Source organism: Rhincodon typus, chromosome 9 (genome assembly GCF_021869965.1).
Source record: "Rhincodon typus isolate 14 chromosome 9, sRhiTyp1.1, whole genome shotgun sequence".
In the NCBI taxonomy this organism is placed as follows: domain Eukaryota; kingdom Metazoa; phylum Chordata; class Chondrichthyes; order Orectolobiformes; family Rhincodontidae; genus Rhincodon; species Rhincodon typus.
Window position 1 is genome coordinate 12,661,895 of NC_063340.1, and position 9,179 is coordinate 12,671,073.

General features: G+C 45.5%; 1 long non-coding RNA gene across 1 annotated transcript; it reads right to left on the reverse strand.

Annotated features, from left to right (window-relative positions):
* Nucleotides 1–813: 813 nt before the first annotated feature.
* Nucleotides 814–5,733, reverse strand: LOC125483959. Its single transcript, XR_007262833.1, has 3 exons — nt 5,639–5,733; nt 1,008–1,150; nt 814–919 (listed from the first exon to the last, which is right to left on the reverse strand). It is a non-coding gene; the product is annotated as an uncharacterized LOC125483959 (long non-coding RNA).
* Nucleotides 5,734–9,179: the final 3,446 nt, after the last annotated feature.

Sequence of the window (9,179 nt, forward strand, 5' to 3'; positions counted from 1 at the left end):
GTGGCTACCATGTCAGAGTTAAGCAGCCTCTTCATATATCCCAAGGACAATAGGAGTTGTATTGTTTGAAGCAGTGCTCATTTCTGAAAGCATCCAAGATGGCAACAGATGTCAGGGTTCCTTCAGCCTCTACGTTCATGAATGCTGCCAAGGTGTTATAGTGTGAATGCATTATAATAGGGCCTGGCCGGTATTTATGTTCCATACATAATACCAACTTTTATGTGTCACTGTGTGATCGTTCATAAGTGCATGCACCTCCATATGAAAAGGCTCATTTTATCAATCAGTTTTACAAGAGAGTGTAAACTCATTCAAGGTTGGATAATATCCAGCACTCTATTTACTTCCAAACTCTGTCTCATGAGACATTGCTTGGTTGGGAAAAGATGCTAAAAACATAGCCTCTACCAGGTTACACATTGTAATGAAGCATACTGAAGCATTGAACCTTGGACATCTGAGGAAACTACAGCATAGACAGCAGATTCTGGGTTCCTCATTCCTCCTCCATATCCTGTGGGGACCTTTTGCTACTTCTTCCCCCTCAGGAAGCTGGAAGTTGTTGCTTTTCCTGGGCTTGCAGATACCTTTGCCATTGCTGCCTCCAGCTGTATTATTTGTGTAGGGCTGTGACAGGAACCATGGCAGCAGTTGTTGCTGGATCCATTCAGGATGGGTGCATCAGTGTTATATGGGGGATATCAGAACCAGAACAGCTTCTCAGTGATGTGATTGTTAAGCAGTCCGACCAAACAGAAATGATGCTTCTTCATAGACCATGATACACTATGGCATGGAGGCCTCTCGGGAGGGCAATTTAATCCTGTAAAGCCAACTCTTATTTTTTGGAGTGTGGACTAGGAAATGGAGAACATTACTGCTTTAAACCAAATGACTGTGGAAGATGTTGCTTTTTCTGAAAAAAAAAGTTACCAGAATTCATTGTGTGTTGTATCTACAATTTTGCTTTATTCAAGCAATGGGGTAGCATACTAGACACTCACCTGCATAGGTGTGAGACCAGGCCAGTTTTGCCCGGTGACAGACTTTTGATTGGTTTTTCAACCAGGACCAGTTATGCGTGTGCAATCATACTCAGCCGGGTAACAACTTCTTGATTGGTTCTTGGGCAAACGTCTACAGCTTTCTGTATGGACAATCCAGTAGAAACATCCAGTCAATGAAGGAGAACACATCTCTCTCCCTCTCTGATATAACAAGGTGTACAGCTGGATGAACACAGCAGGCCAAGCAGCATCAGAGGAGCAGGAAGGCTGACGTTTTGGGCCTAGACCCTTCTTCAGAAACAGTTAGCTAGCTACTCTCTTTGCATGCAAATTCCCTTATTGAAAGGATAAAAGAGAAACTACCTTCAGAGACACTGAAAGGGGGAATCCTCAAACAGTGAATGAAAGGGTGAGAATGAAAGGGTCTGTCCACAACCTCATGTTCTCCTCAAAGAGCCAAGAACTGAAGGTAAACATCTCATTGATGCCTGTCATCTGGACTGGTGCCAGAACTGTGCTTCACTGACTTTATTTTGTTCACCCTCCATCTGAAATATTTGTGTCTTGTCTCATCTCTTTGTGCGTCTGTTTGTATGTATATGGAAATTTCTAAAATGGGTAGAAGGGGTACACTTTTATTCTCTTCCCCCGCCTCCCGAAAGCACACAAGAAACGTAGAATAACAGACAACGTTCTTACATGCTTATACTTCAATGTGTAAAGATAGCAGCTCCATGGTGTGTACCAATTAAACCTGTCAAATTTGTTTGCAAATTGGCGAATGCAGGTAACACTTTAGTTCACCTGTGATCACATCAGCCTTGCAGAGATGGCGAGTATTCAATTGTTATAAACAATGGAAAGGTCATGATTATTTGAGGCCAAGACTTATAATATGCATGAAATGCTGTTTGATGGCAAATATGGGACATCACTAAATTTATCAATGCCTGATTAAAGCAAATGCCCATACCAGGTCCTCAAAGCACAAAAATGTTCATGCTGTCTCCACGAACCAGAAATAAACCTCATTTTGCCCACTGTGAGTGTGTGAGCAGCTCAAGATATAGGAGAGAATTCAAGATTTAGGAGCAGAACTCTCATTTTGAGCTCATTTTGTCTGCTCTGCCATTTATCAGATCATTGCTGACCGAATAATTCTCAAATCCACTTTCTTGCCTTTTTCCCATAACCCTTGATTCCCTTTATTGATTACAAATCAATCTCAGTTGTAAATATACTTAAGAACCCAACCTCAACCACCCTCTACAGTAAAGAATTCCACAGATTGACTCTGAGACAAGAAATTCCTCCTCATCTCTGTCTTAGTTGGGTAGCAATTTACTCTGAGATTATTCCCTCCAGTCCTAGACTCTCCCACAAGAGGAAACAACCTTTCGGCATCTACCCTGTCAAGCCATCTAAGAATCTTTTATACTTAAATAAGCTTTCCTCTCATTCTTCTAAACTATAATGAGTTTAAGCCTACTCACCGTCTTCTAATAAGAAATTCCCTCCATACCTGGAATCAACCGTGTGAATATTCTCTGGACTGCCTCCAATTTCTTTACAAAGGGAATCAAAAGTATTCACAGTATTCCAGGTATGGGTATAAGTGCCTTGTATAGTTCTAGCAAGACCTCCCTATTTTTATACTCTCTTCCCTTTGAAATAAAGGCCAACAGTCCATTGCTTTCCCTATTAGCTGCTGAAGTTGGATGCTCGCTTTTGTGATTCATGCAGAAACAGCCCCAAATCCCTCTTTGCTGCAGCTTTCTACAGTCTTTCCCATAAATATTCAGCTCCTCTGTTCTTCCTAACAAGGTGCATAACCTTACACTTTCCCACATTAAATTCCATCTGCCCAGTTTTTTGCCTATTTATTTGACCTGTTTATACCCCTCTGTGGATGTTTTCGGTCATCCTCACTATTTGCTTTCCAACTTCATTTTGTGCATTAACCTGGTGAGGTCTTGCTATCATAGTCTCCTTGCTATCACAACCGAATGCAGCTCATTCCGTGACTTGAGTTTTTCACTTACCCAACATGGACTCCGGCCTAATAAGATCTTTGATCATTACCCCATCCCCTGCACTGATTTGTGGTGACAGCCCCAACTGAGCATCGCCCAGCCTTAGTTGGATGTTTTTGCTGATCCCTGACTTGTGTGCCTATAATCCCAGGACTATTTGGATATCACTTGCAGTACTGATCATGGCACAATCTCCAGATAGCCAAGAAAATGATGGTCAAATATTCATAACACCAAGTCACTGACTGTCTGTGGCCAACCCTCTGCATTATAATGAGATGAGCCTCTTGACTGACTGTGGTGACATCCCTGACTGGCCATAGTTCCACTTGACCTCACAAAGGACTTACAGTCATGGAGTCATTGAGATATACAGCACAGAAACAGACCCTTTGGTCCAAATTGTCCATGCCAACCAGATATCCTAAATAAATCTAGTCCTATTTACCAACATTTGCCCCATATCCCTCTAAACCCTTCCTATTTTTAAATCCATCCAATTGCCTTTTAAATGTTTAGTTGTACTAGCCACTATTCGAATACTGCATGCAATTCTGGTGTCCCTGCTATAGGAAGGATGTTGTGAAACTTGAAAGGGTTTGGAAACGATTTACAAGATGTTGCCAGGGTCGGAGGGTTTGAGCTATAGGGAGAGCCTGAATAGACAGAGGCTATTTTCCCAGAAGCGTCAGAGGCTGAGGGGTGACTTTATAGAGATTTATGACATCATGAATCACATGACACCAAGTTATAGTCCAACAGGTTTATTTGAAAATATAAGCTTTCGGAGCATAGCCCCTTCGTCAGGTGAGGGCTACGCTACAAAAACTTGTGTTTTCAAATAAACCTGTTGGACTATAACCCGGTGTTGTGTGAGTTCTGACCTTATCCACTCCAGTCCAACACCAGCACCTACACATTATAAAGTGGTATGGATATGGTAAACAGACAAGGTCTTTTCCCCAGAGTGGGGGAGTTCAAAAATAGAGGACATAGGTTTAAGGTTTAAAAGATTTAAAAGGGACCTGAGGGGCAATGTTTTTTCTAGAGGGTGGTGCATGTTTGGAATGAGCTGCCAGAGGAAATGGTGGAGGCTGGTACAATTACAACATTTAAAAGGCATGTGGATGGGTATATGAATAGGAAGCGTTTCGAGGGATATGGGCCAAATGCTGGCCAAATGGGACTACGTCAATTTAGGATGTCTGGTCGGCATGGACGAGCTGGACCAAAGGGTCTGTTTCCATGCTGGACAGCTCTACGATCGCCTATTCTCAATTCCTTTGCCTCTGCCACATCTGCTCCCAATATGAGGCATTCCACTCCCGTACATCCCAGATGTCCTCATTTTTCAAGGACCACAATTTCCCCTCCACAGTGGTCGAAAACACCCTCGACCACATCTCTCGTGTTTCCCACAACTCAGCCCTCACACCCCCTCCCCGCAATAACAACAAAGACAGAATTGCCCTCATCCTCACGTATCACTCCATCAACCTCCGGATTCAACGCATCATCCTCCGCCACTTCCACCACCTGCAATTTGACCCCACTACCAAGGACATTTTTCCCTCCCCACCCTTATCTGCCTTCCAGAGGGACCGCTGTCTCCGTGACTCCCTCGTCCATTCCACACTTCCCACTAGCCCCACCACCCCTGGCACTTTTCCCTGCAACTGCAGGAAGTGCTACACCTGCCCCTACACCTCACCCCCATCCCAGGCCCTAAGAAAACCTTCCACATTAAACAGATGTTCACCTGCACATCTGCTAATGTGGTATTATTGTATCCGCTGTTCCCGACGTGGCCTCCTCTACATCAGGGAAACCAAGCAGAGGCTTGGAGACTGCTTTGTGGAGCACCTATGCTCGGTTCGTGACAAACGACTACACTTCCCAGTTGTGAACCACTTCAACTCCCCCTCCCATTCCTTGGATGACATGTCCATCCTAGGCCTCCTCCAGTGCCACAATGATGCCACCCGAAGGCTGGAGGAACAGCACCTCAAATTCCACTCGGGAACCCTGCAGCCCAGTGGTCTCAATGTGGCTTCACAAGCTTCAAAATCTCCCTACCCCCGACCTCATCCCAAGATCAACTCAGCTCGTCCTTGACTTGTCCGTCTTCCCTCCCACCTACCCGCCCCTCTCTCCCAACTGACCAACCCCCATCCCAACTCCCTGCATACACGCACCTTTACTGGCTCCATCCCCACCTCCTTGACCTGTCCGTCTTCTCTCTGCCTATCTGGTCCTCTATCCACCCTCCATCATCGCCTCTCCCTCTCTATTTATTTCAGAGTCCCCTTCCCCTCCCCCATTTCTGAAGTGGGGTCCAGACCCGAAATGCCAGCTTTTCTGCTCCTCTGATGCTGCCTGGCCTCCTGTGTTCATCCAGCTCCACACCTTGTTATCTCAGACTCCAGCAGCGGCAGTTCCTACTATCTCTATGACTCTGCAAGTGTTATAGCAGGGAAGGAGGCCGTTTGGTCTATTGTGCTTGCACCAACTCTGTAAATGAGCACTATTATGCAGGGCAATTTCCCACTTCCCCGCTGCCCACGCCTGCACATGATCGAAATAATTATCGAATACCCATTGATCGCCTCAACTGAACCTGGCTCCACCACTAGATGGCAATAATTCCCAAAATTAGAGTCGGTGGCGGCAATGTCTGCAGGTTCTGGACCGACAGCGTCTGCGCACTTATGTGGAAATGCGCATGGGCACGGGTGCAGACGTCATTGAATCATGAGCAAAGTGCGGGCCTGTGCACGTGCAAAGAATACGTAATTAGGGAGGGGCGGGGTTAGTGGCAGGAAAGACCACCCAAGGGTATCCGGCGGGGGTGGAATTGGGAGAAGACTGGACGAGGCGGGGAGTTATCGGTCTGGTGGTGGGAGGGTATTGATGAGGCTTTTCCCATTCTACCCCACAGCCCCCACCTCCTGGATCCCGATCTCAACTACCTCTGCACCCCACCAATCCTGATCCTCCCCCCCCCCAACATCCTAGTTCCCAAACGCCAGCTAAACCGCACATGCGCAGAAAATTGGCACATGAGTGGAACACTTCAATGAACCTCGTCCACTCGTGCATGAGCAGGCGTCTCCCGACACAACAGTACGCATGCTCCTTGATGTCTGAGAAGGCAGCCTTACCTGACAACTGCAGCGCAATGTTTGCTCCTGCAGACCTTCACCTTGGGCAGTGGTCCTTAAAATCTCAGGGCACACTCCATTGGCAACAAACGTTTAGTTGAAATGCTGCTGACACGACACTTTGTGAACAGAGAGAGATACCTTGTACAAGGATTGGACCAGGCCGCATCTCACTCGCTCTCTTAACACTCGTTCACTTGACGCCTGTTTGGAAGTTCACAATATCCCTTGCCTTGCCTTGCACTTTTGTGCATTGCTGCCTCAGTTCACAGTACTTTGTCTTGCCTTCCTCCTCAACACAGACAGAAGGCCAGGCAGCTTGTTATGGTTGTTAAAAGGTGTCAGTCAAGAGGGTGGACATATTGCTGCACAGCATCATGCTTCATCAATCTCATACGGGCACAAGGATGTTTCTTGACATGGGAGAATCTAGAATGAGGTGTCATAGTTTAAAAATAAAGGCATTATCATTTAAAATAGAGATAAGGAAACATTTTTCTCTCAGAGGGTTGAGAATCTTTGGAATTCCCTCCTCAGAAGGATGCAGAATATTTTAATATTTATAAGGCACCGGTAAAGAAATTCTTGATCACCAAGGGGATAAAACATTATCAGCGGTATGCAGGAATGTAGAAAGAAACTTAAAATCAGATCAGCCATGATCTTATTGGATAGTAAGCAGACTCAAAGGGCCAAATGACCTACTCTCATTCCTTGTGATTATGTTGTATAAAGCAGGCAAAGAGGGGATGTGGTGTGTTTACAGTCAATGAGCTGTCACTGCACCCAACTCACATCTACTGGAACCAGGTATCAATTAAGTTCCATGCTACAGCACCCGATGCTGCAGGGCTCTAGAATGTAGAAGGTAATATTCTTCCTGCTCAATGCCTCGTCTTCCTTCACAGAAGACTGTTGTTGCTGTCCCAGCTCTTCAGCATCCACCACATCCCCTCTTTGCTTGTTCCAGTTGTGCAGAGCACAGCATGCTGGGACTATGCAATACCACGCTGTCTGGTCTGTGCTGCAAAGCTGCATTGTATCAGTGCTCTGCATCTGTCTGGGGCTTGCATAACTCAATCACCAACCATACTTGCAGAGAACAGTTCTTGGCTCCCAGTAACAATTTTTGAAAAGCATTCAACCCTCAAAATGAAGCAGGAGAATGAGTTCTAAAAGGTATAAGCATAATGGCAGTTCCCAGAGTGCCTGTGCAGCTTTCTAAGATGTGGTACTTGATGACCACAGACAATTTGCACATGGAGGAACTGTTTTCTCAGTTGATGAATTCTGCTGAATTCATTATGACATGGTGCTCTCAATGTGACATTTATACAGTCTATAGTGCCCTGCACCTGGGGATGCCAGCTATGTTGGCAAACCTTACTGCCCAGACTTGTGCACTGACCTTCTCACAGGGAAATAAGATGGAGTAGTGTAACCTGGCATCAATTGCATCAGTAACAGCCTTGATACATTACGTGCTGAGGATTGAGAGATCTCACATAAGTCTCCAGTGGATACCTGGAAACAGCCAGTTGCATTATAACATAACGCAGTTGTCACCTTTGACTGCCACTGGGATAGGATGGCACCCCATCCCTTCAGTTCACGGGAACCACTCCAGCTTCTGTTCTGAGCTTCCACAAGTTCCATCCAATCTTCATCTCCCCACATTACTGCTTGAGCCCTCAACCTTTAGCTTAGTCATGCCAACCATTTAGATGCACTGTTCCCATGTTAAAGCCAGGGTGATGGGGACCATTGTTGGCCCCTGATATAGTAAGCTGTGTCCTCCAATGCACTATCATCTCTCACCTTTGTTTGTTGAATTGTCTATTTTTGTCCCCTCTGCATCCCACCATGCTGTCTCCAATGTTTATAAGTGACTTATCCAACTTGTCTATCAAAGCAGTGGCCCCTGATACCCGAATATGGCCCACTCCCCTGAACAACCCAGGTGGACAGCTCTGATCAATGAGTGACCCAACCCCTGAATGATCTCCTGAATAGCTCCCTGAATAACTAACCATTAGTCTGCTCACTAGATGAATTGGACCTTCAAGACTGACCATGGTCCACTCCCCAAACTGTAACAATACTAACCCCTGACCCTGATTACACCAAATTGCCAATTAACCACAACTGAGATTGGACAATACCCTGACTGTGGCAAAATACCCTGACCAATGACAGTCTCTCTTGACTTGACTAAAGACTGACTTTGAGACTTGGCCATTTGTTTCAAGAATATTCGATGTGCTTGTCACTTATACAGCTGGCACATGCTGTAGGTGTGACATTGATTCACGTAGTGGCGTATAGCAATGTGACCACCCTCTTGAATGATCAATGCTGGCAAACATGGCAAGCTGCCTGACATTGTGTTTGCAATAAAAGGCAAGGCAAGACATAAATACCGTGGTTGTGTAAGTTCTGAAGGAGGCAGCAAAGTAGAAAGCTGCAGCTGCCAAGTACCCTCTGACTTCCATACTTGGAATTTCGTTTCTCTCTGCCACATGGGAGAATAGCAAATTGCAAATAAATGAGGTGAGAACAGGTAATAATGTATGTAAGCAGGCCTTTCACTATTCAGTGGCGAGTGATGTTCCTTTAGCTATTCAGAGGGTCCATGCTCACTGCCTGGCATGAGGACCCATTGACTTCCGTTTTTGGATGTCCTCGCAATGGCAGGAAAACTTAGAGGGCACATAGATTGTGAGATTCTCATTTTGCTGTTGAAACCTTGGATGAAAATCAGACTTTTTTTTTCAGTGTCACAAATCTCATTTTTCTGATCTTACCATATTTTCCCAACTGACTCGCCATTGTCTACATCATTCAGGGACTGGGAAGATTCAGCTCTTGGTCTTTTCAATCTGATTGCAAACCCCTATCTACATTCTCCATGTGCTAACATTCCTCAGACTCTTGGTCTCTAGGTGTCTCAGTCTCTTCCATAGAGATCCTGGCAG